Below are 11,572 nucleotides of genomic sequence, written 5' to 3'. Positions count from 1 at the left end.
TTTGTCTTCCTCCTACCCTCCCTCAAGCTTCCCAGGAGAGTAGAAACAGACCCAGCCCAGAAAGCCAGGCCCCAAGGGCTCCTGGCATCCCGCCCCAGCACCAAACAGCCCCGTCTAACACGCAGCGGGAGAAATGGGGCCTGGGAGAGCAGGCAGGGCACGGACCCCCCTGAGGAGGGACGGGCCCCAGCCCCCGGCTGAGCTGGCAGCGGTCTGCTTGGCTCAGACAGACTCCCTTGGAAACAAATCTTTGCTACTCACTTCTTTCCTCTATTTGGCTGAAAACGCAGTCGGAGCTGTTGGCTTGAATCCTTTTTTTTTTTTTTTCTTCTTAACCTCACTCCCTCTTTTTTTTCTGCTGCTTACAAAAAATTTTGAACCAAGACCTAGTGCCAAGTCTTTTGCTTCTTAAACTTTCTTTAAGAAACCGATGGTGCTCACAGTGAAAACGTGATGACCCCGGTGTTTGCGCATTACTTCACAGGGTGTAAGCTACTTACAGGACTCTTGGACGGCCCTGAGCTTCAGTCGAGGCAGCTGCTATCCTACCCACGCCCAGGGCAGAAGGCGTTGCCCCGGGTCCCATGGCTGGTCAGGTAAGGACACAGGGTACCCGGATTCTGCCGGAGAAGACCCCGGGGCAAGTTTCCTTGGTGCCTCTCTAGGCCACCGCAGCACGAATGTGGAAGGAAGCCCAGCTCCCCACAAGATGGGTTTCCCTCGAACTTTCTGCCCAGGGCAACCTCCTACCAGACAACTGGGTGGCATACAGATGTAATCAGATCTGAGGAAGTGGCTCGCCAGTCCCCACAGGGACGAATCTTACCTCCTTCCTCCGCCCGAGAGGGAAGGGTAGCGACTGGCGCCACGTTTCTTGAGCACCTACTGTGTGCCCAGCGTCTGCCAACACTATCTCGTTTGAAACATGACAGAAACCTTGTGAGGTGGGTATTATCGCCCTCCCATAAGTAAGAAAAGCAAAGCCCAGAAATGTGAAGTTCTTTCCAGGGCAACACACAGGGAGAGGTGGAGTCAGAATTCGAACTCGGGTCTTTTTTTTTTTTTTTAATTTTAACATTTATTTTATTTTTTAATGTTTACTTATTATTTTTGAAAAAGAGAGAGACAGAGTGCAAGCAGGGGAAGGGCAGCGAGAGAGGGAAACACAGAATCTGAAGCAAGCTTCAGGCTCTGAGCTGTCAGCACAGAGCCCGACGCAGGGCTTGAACTCACGAGCCATGAGATCATGACCTGAGCTGAAGTCAGACACTCAACTGACCGAGCCACCCAGGTGCCCCATCGTTTATTTTTGAGAGAGAGAGAGAGAGTGAGCAGGGGAGGGGCAGAGGGAGAGGGAGGTAAACACAGAATCCGAAGCAGGCTCCAGGCTCTGAGCTGTCAGCACAGACCTGGACACAGGGCTCAAACCCATGGACTGTGAGATCATGACCTGAGCTGAAGTCAGACGCTTAACCAACTGAGCCACCCAGGCGCTCCTGAACCCAGGCCTTGTTGACTCCAAAGCCCATGCTCTCTTACCGCCCCTGTGCCCCACCTCCTTCATGCCCCTGTGGAGCTACCCACCCACCCCCCCGCCCCATGCAGGGAGAAGCCAGAGTCTAACGAAAGAATGTGGGCAGATGGTTCTGAGCAAATCTCTTCGTGGATGGTCAGGCAGCCCGAAATGGGGCTGGACCCATCACAGCACTGAAGTCCTTGAAGTCAACAGTCCTGAGACAAACTGGAAGAATAGATTCCATCGACTCCAAACATCCTTCACTGAGTCCCTTCCATATGCCCTCACACAGAGCGAGGTGCCAGGACAGGCTTAAACCGTACTCAGTCCTTGTCCTCACTGGGCTTCTAACAGGGAGTGAATGGACCGTGGATGGTGAGAATGACCCACTGGCGTCCTCTGGCTCCCCGGTGTTGAAGGTGGAAGCAAGATGTGAAAAGAGGGAGGGGTTGCATACAGTCTCGACAACTCAGAGGGCTGGTGTCCTCTGTGTGCTCAGCAAGCTTCTTTCCACAGGCAAGTACAGGGGATCCCATACCCTACTCCCCTGCCTGATCTGGGGGAGCCTGCAGGCAAGGCCCCTCTGAGGCAGTGCTAACAGCACAGAATCCTTCTCAGCCCCTGTCCTCTGCAGCAGGTGCTTCGCCATACAAGAACGTGTACCCCATGTGCTGGAATGAGCCCTGGCGGAGGCTGGGGGGTATGTGGCAGAATTGGGGAACCTTCATATGGAGGCAGGGGACCCTCTGAGTAACTTCACACACTCGATGGAGCCTTCCGTGCACTCCACTATAATGGGCTGGGAGAGAAAGACAACAGGAGGAAACCCCAGCCTTCCAGGGGCTCCCAGTCCCCTGGAGCAAGAAGACGGTCTCTGGTCTAAGGAGAAGTGAAGGGGGCAAGAGAAGGGTAGACAAAGTGTTACAGGGGTTCTGGTGGGAGGAGCCATAGGCTCTGCTCACCTCAGGGAAGGCTCCACTCTGCCCTGGCAGCTGGGGTTTTGACAAGGGGAGTTGGAAGGAAAAGGGCAGGGATGGTTTTCTAGAAAGAACAAAGCAGAACGTGGCCCGAGCTGTGGCCCAGCCACACTCCAGCTGGTGGACTGGCCCAGCTTCTCTGAGGCTATCTCCTCCTCACCTACGGAATGGAGGAAACTGTCTTCTGCCCCTGGAAACGCCTGCCTGTGCACACCCACCTTCAAGACCCCTCTTCCTGTCTCCTCAGCCACACCTTGGCCCAAACACATTCTTCTGGGAACTGCACACTTACACAACAGAAACGAAACGAAGCACACGAATGCTGGGGCGGCTCTTAGCTGTCAGTCGGTGTATCCTGATGTTTTACAAATAGGGAAATGGAGTCCCAGCAATGTTGTGTGACTTCCCCAATGTCGCCCAAGCAGGACTAGAAGCTCCTTATTAATCACAGCCTTGATCACATGTTTGCTTAGGATCGTCTTCTTTTTTTGAGGGGGAGAGGGTTAACCTTGCCCAGCCCATCCCCCACCCTGGTCCTCAGGGTCAGATCGGGGCCGCCGCCCCCACCCTGGTCCTCAGGGTCAGATCAGGCCCTTGTGTTTCTCTTCCATTCACAGCAGCCTCTTGTGACCACCCTGTTCCCGTGTTGACTACTGCCTGCCGTGTGTCTGAGTCAGGATTTACAAGACAGCCCCTGGCTGTGGAGCTCAGTATCCAGTTAATGGAACAGGTCCTGCCCCTCCTATCTGTCCTCGGTGTGGGCCCAGGGCAGAAGGTGGGCAGCTCCTACTCCCAAGCGACTTCCTTCCTAGGGCCTGTGGGGAGGACTGGACGGACAACAGCTTGCCGAGGGCAGCCAAGGAGTCTTGGCAACAGGCAAGGTAGGGAATGGACACGCGATGGGGGACGCCAAGGACAGATCACCGTGGGGAGTTAATTATTGCTGGCCTGAGTGACATCTCACAAGACCTGAGATGTCAGCGGTGGAAGCCTGAGGGCGCGGGGAAGCAAGGGTGGAGAGGAGGGTGGCAGGCGATGCACATGACCCCCTGGCTGGTGTTCCCAGGCTGCAGACGAGTCTGTCCACACACAGGGGAGAACAGCTGTTGGGGCTGTGAGTTCGTGCCTGTGCCTGTGTCACACTTCCGGTCCTCTCTGCTGCCTTTGTTTAGATTCCAATCGCATCTCCCACTGTGCATCCGCCCGGCTTCCGTCACCGGTGGGGCTCTTCCTCAGGAGGGCAGGCAGTTTGGAGAAATGTCTTGGGGGGAATTCAGACATCCCAGGCCTCCAAGCAGAGCTCCAAAGCCAGCAGCCGCTCACTGAGCCCTGCCCCCCTCCACAGTCGGAGGGCAGCTGGAAGTAAAGGGTCGCGGGCATGTTTGCAGGCCTCAGCACCTTCTAACCCCTTGAGCCTGCACCTCGCTCAGATGGACCGACATGTTAGTCGGCTTGGATTTCACAGGATTTGGGGTCTGGACCCTTGCTTTTTTTCCTCCACCAACAGAATAATGGACCAAGCTGTGAACACCATGGGTACAGGCCACCTCAGGGAGGGGAAGAGGTCAGGCACGTCTGGGGCAGGATCTAGGAGGTACTGAGTGACCCCTGTCCATAGCAGATAACCACAGAACTTGAACTAGAAAGGGCCTCCAGGACCGTCTACTCAGAACCTCTCAGATCACAGCTGGGGCCACTGAAGCCCAGGGCAGGGAGCTGTCACCTTCACAGAGGAATGTGGGACATTGCGTGAACACCAAGCTTCCTCAGCTTGGGGGAAGCAGTGAACAGAAGTGCTGGGGAACTGGCCCCGTGGAGACTGTGGGAGGGGCAATGAGAGGGTTCGGTAGGAGCTCAGTCTTCTAGCACAGCCTCAAAGTCCTCCGTGGTCCCTGCTGCTTGCTGGCTCCCACTATAGACCCACCCCCAACGTAGTGTGCATACAAAGCCAACTCGCAGAGACCAAGAGTGAAGCATTAGCCCTTATTTTTGGGGGGGTGCCGATAATTGCCAGTTCCTTCCTTGGATGCCATTCCCTAGGCTCCCAACAGGAAACCAACAGACCAATGAGAATGACATCCTGGCTTCTTCTGACCTCCTGTTGCCTTAGGTGAGAACGGGTCATGGCAAGAGATAAAGATAGACGGCAAGAGAAAACTGAGGTGGAAGGAAGACCCAGTGCAGCCAAGGGCTCAGGTCAGAGAATCGAGGGTTGCTTTTGACTATCTCTCCAAAGTTGGCCAGGCCAACCAGCAGTTTTAAAAGCTCTGTATTATAGGGCCACCTAGGTGGCTCAGTGGGTTAAGCTTCTGGCTCAGCTCGGGTCATGGTCTCACGGGTCATGAGTTCAGGAGCCTGCTTCGGATCCTCTGTCCGCCCCCCCTCCTTCCCCCTCCTCCACTTGCTCTCGCTCTCTCTTTCTCTTTCAAATATAAATAAACTTTTTTCTTTTAAAAAGCTCTGTATAGGGGCGCCTGGGTGGCGCAGTCGGTTAAGCGTCCGACTTCAGCCAGGTCACGATCTCGCGGTCCGTGAGTTCGAGCCCCGCGTCGGGCTCTGGGCTGATGGCTCAGAGCCTGGAGCCTGTTTCCGATTCTGTGTCTCCCTCTCTCTCTGCCCCTCCCCCATTCATGCTCTGTCTCTCTCTCTCTGTCCCAAAAATAAAATCAACGTTGAGGAAAAAAAAAAAAAAAAAAAAGCTCTGTATTATAAATAAAAAGAGGGAGCAAAACCACAGTCTCAAATTGTGCTGAGTGTAGGCGCCCTGCAAAAATGCAGATTCCTAGGCCTCTTCCCCAGACACCAGTCTGGGCCCAGCAACCCACTGGTGTGGGCCCAGCAACCCACACCAACCAGCTCCCTCCCCAGTGATTCGGATACGGGTGGAGGGGTATTACACGTTGAGAACGTGGGCCTGGTGAGCTGGGGAAATGCGGGTGTCCTTAGCAGCGACAAGCCAGGCCCCTCAGCGGCAGGCAGGCTGTGCACACTGTGTCCCCACTTCTGCCGTATGAGGAGCCAGGAGACCAGCCCTCAGCGGAGGCAGAGAGAGTGCCAAGACCCGGGGCCATGCCACACAGTGCGTTCCAACGACTGCACCAGGCCGAGAGGCCTCGGGTCAGGGAGCTGGGGCCACCCCACAATGAGCGGAAAGTGGGTGAGCTGGGCCAACGGGAGGGTGGTCTGGGAAAGTGCCAGACACAGCGGGCTCTGAGTTCCCAACCGCGCGGGACCTGGGGGACAACAGACACTTGCCCAGTGAGGAAGGCGAAACTCTTACAGTCTACACAGGCCATTACAGCTGTGCAAAGAGCACTCCCAGGGAGAATTTGGAGAGATGTAAATAGCTCTGTTTCATGATCATCGGGTTCCTTTTTTTTTTCCATAAACTTTGCTTAAGTTCATCATAAAAAAATAAACACAGGCAAATTACACTTACTTCACACGGTCATTTCTGGGTGGTAAGTTCTGTATTAAATTCAGAATTCATATGTGTGGGTTGAACTTCCTACTTGGGCCAAAACATGAGCCCTGGGAAGGGGGGGGGGGTGGCGATGTGGGCGCCGTTACCCTCTCAGTCCCATGCGTGATCCCCTCTCTCCCCCCAAGACCCTGTGTCACGGCTGCATCCCCTGCCGTATCCAAACACCTGGGCTCACAGGCAGGCAGAGGCTTGTGAGATTAAATCCTTCTCCTCCCTTAGCGGCAAGTGGGGGTGAAAGGGGGTCTGATATGGTGCAAAGAGCACGCGATGAGACGTCAAAATATCTGAATTCATTTCAAGAACTGACTTGTCATTTGTGAAAATGGGTAAGTCACTTCCCCACCCCCACGGTGCCTCCATTCTCCCAAGCAATCAATGAGGAAGCGCTTGGAAACAACTTCCCCCCAAATGTAGCAGTTTCGGCAACAGCCCTTATGGTCTCAAGGTTTCCGAGGGCCTGGAACCTGGCCACAGGCTGACTGCTTTTCAGTTCAAGGGGTCTCCTGAGGTTGCAGTAAGTAAATCCACCAGGGCCACGGGGAAGCTGGGATCTGCTTCCAGGTCGCTCGCGTGGTTGTCGGCAGGCTCAGAAGACCATTTCCACGCTTGTTCATGCAGTGGCTGGCAGGTTTCTCCATTAGCTGCTTCACAGCATGGCAGCTGGCTTTCTCCAGAGAAAGTGATGAGAGAAAAAGAGGGAGAGAGAGAGAGAGAGAGAGAGACAGAGAGAATCCAAGACAGAAACTACTGTCTTTTTATAACCCAATCTTGGAAGTGATATCCCATCAGGTCTGCTCTGTTCCCTAGTGGGCTAGTCACTAAGTCCAGTCCACACTCAGGAAGAGGGTAACTGAGATCTGCCTCTTGCGGGGAGCAGTGTCAAAGAATTTATGGACACATCTTTAGAAGCACCATGGGGTGGGGCACCTGGGTGGCTCGGTGGGTTAAGGGTCCGACTCAGGTCATGACGTCATGGTTTGTGAGTTCGAGCCCCACGTCAGGCTCTGTGCGGACAGCTCAGAGCCTGGAGCCGGCTTCAGATTCTGTGTCTCCTTCTCTCTCTGCCCCTCCCCCACTTGTGCTCTCTCTCTGTCTCTCTAAAATAAACACATGTAAAAAAAAAAAAAAATTAGAAGCACCACAGGGAGTTAGATCCAATGATCCCTACAGGTTCCAGGTCTGTGACTATGGCTCCCTGACCCCTTGGAACGTCAGGTGTGGTGGATGTAAAAGAATCACAGGTGTCTGCTGACTTTTTCTAAGTGGGCGGCATTCTCCACTCACTAGAGGGGACCTGAAGAATGAGAAAGTATGCTTCTCAGAAGGTGTGTGCCAATCAGTGAGGCCAGTGCCTTAGAGTAAGCGACTGCTGGATAGAGTTCTGTTGGCCAGTGGACGAAACACCTGACTTGGGTGCCCTCCTGGTTCGGGGGAGGAACAATGTCCAACCACCTCCTTGTGTGGGGCCTGGCAGCTGGTGTGGAACCCTCCCCAGCCCACAGCAGCCTCCAGCTCCCCCAGGTATCCCTCATTCCTCCAAAAGAATGACAAGAAGAGACACTGCCGCAATACGGGATCAACCAGGTAGGACAAGGTCAATCCTTTCCTACTGACCAAGAAAAGAAAAGAACAGAAAATGTTTCAGAGTCAAGTTCTCTCAAGAGGTCTTGAAACTCGAGGTCAGGTGCCAAAGCTTGGTGTTAGAGGGGTCTGGGTTTGAATACTGGCTCTGTCGATCCCAGCTTCTCTGGTCTTGTTTCCTGAGCTACAAAATAGGCGTAAGAGAGTTCTATGGAATGCAGCCGTGAAAATTAAATGAAGTAATCCATTAAGGCCCTTAGAAGAGTGCCTAGTACATAGTTAGTACTTATAAATAATGATATTATTATTAATATCATGATGACAAAAGACGTCGAGTTCACCCAGTGCTACTGCACATCTAGCATGGGACTCCCAACCAATTAACGATGATACATGACAGAGGGTTCAGAGCCCATTGCTTGTTGAACACTTTGAGAGCCTGGGAGCTCACTATCTGCCCTGGCAGCCCAGGACCACAGTACCGACCCACGGATGGACACCTTGAACCAGACCTGGAGCCATAATCGGCCTTCCTGCATCTGCCTCCTTCACTTCCATTCTTTCGGTAACCCAACAGCAAGCGATGGTTTTGAACTTCGAAGAGCCCCCTTACCTACCAAGGGAGAAATAAAAGTGCACTCTCCTCCTTTAGCTTAAAGTCTCCTTGGCGGTCTCCGAAACATTTTACTTATCCTCACTTGCATCTTGTTTCATTCTAGAGCCAAATCGTAACTGAAACATTTGGTTAAAAAACAAACAAACAAAAAAACAAAAAAACACAACAACTGTGTGCTAAGGAGATGGGTAAGGAAGACGTTTGCCCATAGGCTAAACTAAAACAGTGCAGACTGGGAGAGGGTGGGTGACTGTGGGGGCTCGGGGGCGGTGATGTTGTGTGTGTATTTATAACTGCAAGGATGCCCCTACGCAGGAGAACGTGGAATGAGTTGTTATATGAGCGTAGGCGAGTGTATGTGTGTGCGGAGGGGAATGCGTTCCTGCGTGTAGGGCGAGGGGAAGGGGGGGGGTATGCGTGTGAGTGCGGTGAGGACCATCTCAGAGCACTCCTGCCAGGGTACAAGGGCAAAACAATCGCAAATCTGGGAGCACGTTTCTTTTCGCGCCAACCGGCGCTGCATCCGTTGGCCAGAATTTGAGATCGCTCCCGTTGAGGCCTCTGGAGAGCCATTCCAATGGTGAACACAGAGCACAACCCCCCCCCCCCCCCCCCCAAAAATAAAATCACACCAGCACCTGGAAGGCACCAGGCAGGAGGGTGTGGAAAACTCCCCTGGGGAAGATACAAAGGCTCCGGGTTCTGTAACCCACACCCCTTGAAAGGAGCGAGGAGGGTCAGCTCCTCCCCCACCCCAAATTCCCAGTTTGAATTTTTTACATCAGTCTTATAAGCAAACATCTGCCGCTCTCCATCTTCTGAATGGAAGGTGAAGATCAGAATGAGAAATCTTTGTGTTTTCATTAGGTATTTTAGCAAATGCAATGAGGGTATTCAGATTCGATTTCCCTGTTTTGTACACACACATAAGTAGTGCTAAGAGGATTACTTTTCCTGGGGCTGCATCCTTCCTAAAGGCCCCAGTCAAAAGGGACTCTTGTCAAACAGCGTTTTTTCTAATTCCCCCCGGGCCTTCTCCCTTGCCTCACGGGCAGACACCTCGCCCCAGGCTCAAATCCCCCCCCCCTCGCCACAGCCACAGCCCGCGCAATAAAGAGGGTCCAGGAACTCTGTTCTCCTCCTGCCCCTGGTTCCTTAACAAAGCTGGAGATGAACATTAGGGCCCGCTTCAGCAGCAGCGCAGTGGGAAAGGCGGCCTCATGGAACCCTCGTCGCCCCCATAGAAAAATGTAGCCTTTTTGCCTCTGCGCCCGTGAATGAATGGCTTTTCCAGGGTTTTCATTAGGCCCTGGGTCTGCTGGTGCAGAAAGCCTCACAGATGTTGACATTTTTTTCATCCCTGGGTTAAGATGTCTTCCATAAGCTTTTATTCCTCATTTGTTACTTCTTTATTATCCGGGAGGTTTGGCCGCCTCCCTCTTCTCCTCTCTCTGAAGAGAGCAGCGGTAGCTGAGCCTGTCATTATCTGGGCCCTTTTCTCTTGCCTCCAGAGGCAACCGGGGCCTCGGGCCCCATTGTGGGGAACAGCAGGTAGCTGAGGCAGGCCGGGTCACTCCTCAGACCCTTTTGTGCTGCAGCTCCCTCCTCCACACAGCTTGGCTCTGGGGATGTGAAAGGTCAGGGGCACGCCATGCTTCCATACCTGAGCTTTTGTTTGGGGCTGGAGGCAAATGATTCTAGAAGCAATCCCTTGGAAAGCGGCCTAGAGCCTCCCTTCTCTCTTGTGACTTTGCACAACTGTACCACAGCCCTTGGGGCTGGGAGTGCGGGGACAGGGGACTCGTTTAGATCCTCTGAATCCAAAAATGCCCTTAAGAAAATAATTTCTAGGCGGAGGATGGCCCAGAGATGCATCTGAATGGAAGCCTGAAGCCTCTGAGACATTGAGAAAAGGGTTTTGTGATAAATAGAGAGAGCATTCCATCGGTTTTGATGTCCTTTCTCCCTATTCCCAGCAGCCTGGAGCCTACTTGCAGCCTCAGTTTCTTCATCTGTCCAATGGGAATATTACACCCATGTCTGCACACATCATTCATTCTGCTTCTTCCACGCCTCCAAAGAGGTGATATAGAAACTGTTTTACAAACTATAAGTTTCTATACAGTATCTTGTCCGGTGGTGACTGTGCGGACGCTGACCTGAATGTAAACCATCACACGCTGCAGAGCAGACGGATCGTTCTGAAAACTACAGAGCAGAAATGCAAACAGATTCAAGGGCCCTGAGGCATTCAATTCCAAGCTCTGGCCAGGCCTGGTGCTCAGAGGGCGAGGGGAAGTCTCAGGGCAAGACGGGGTTTGACGATGGCAAATCCTCTGAAGCTTGATTTTGCCCTCCTTAGACGGCAGCAGAAGGACCCAGGGGTGCTTACCTACCCCCAGCTTCATAAGAGCAATTGCAACATGGCTGGAAGTACATCGGTGGGTAACCTAAGCTCGGGAGAAGGAGATTCGAATCTGGAAAGGTCTAGAAACCCACACCACAAATACTGGCTGTCTGAGCTAAAGCTGCATCCCGCACTTGAGGGCACAGTGATTGTGTGGGAAAAGGGGATTGGGCTCCCTCGATGTGGCCCTGAGGATTGGGACTGGAACTGAAGAGAAAACGTTGAAGTGAGAACGTTTTGAGTACATGGAAAGAAAATGCCTCAAATAGTCAGATTGCTTAAAATGGTGTGAGCTGCTTCGTGGGGTAGTGAGCCCTCTGTCACCGAGAGCAATCCAGCAGAGTGGGATTCGGGAAGAAGCTTTATCCCTGAGCATGAATTTAGGGCTGTCACACCCAGCAAGCTCTTTGTAATTCTGAAAGTCCTGAAATTCCTCCATTCTTTGCACTTATTAAGAAATAGATCGTTCATTTTCTAAGTTAAATGCAGTCCACTTCCGCTGCTGGTAATGGTTGGGTAATATCACACTCAGTGAACAAAAAGCAGGTAGAATATGATGGAAAGAGCAAATTTCCACACTTGCAGCTCTTAGGTGACACCAGATCAATTGGTACAATATGTGATGAGGAGCTGGGTGGGCACTGGCGGTAAAAATAATCTTTTCTGGGGGCACCTGGGCGGCTCAGTCGGTTCAGTGTCCGAGTTCAGCTCAGGTCTTGATCTCAGAGTTCGTGAGTTCGGAGCCCATGTTGGGCTCTGTGCTGACAGCTCAGAGCCTGGAGTCTGTTTCAGATTCTATGTCTCCCTCTCTCTGCCCCTCCCCCCACTTACACTCTGTCTCTCTCTCTCTCAAAAATAAAACAAACATATATTTTTTCATTTTTAATAATAATCTTTTCTAGTCTGGCAACCAGAGAAACTATGATAGTGAAGAAAAAGAGGGTAGATCCTTAATAGGAAAAAGGAAGAAAGAAGCTCCCAGAATTCTCTC

Source organism: Herpailurus yagouaroundi, unplaced genomic scaffold (genome assembly GCF_014898765.1).
Source record: "Herpailurus yagouaroundi ecotype Mexico unplaced genomic scaffold, PumYag 162, whole genome shotgun sequence".
Lineage (NCBI taxonomy): Eukaryota > Metazoa > Chordata > Mammalia > Carnivora > Felidae > Herpailurus > Herpailurus yagouaroundi.
The sequence above is the reverse complement of the archived record's forward strand: the minus strand, read 5'-3'. Positions refer to the sequence as shown.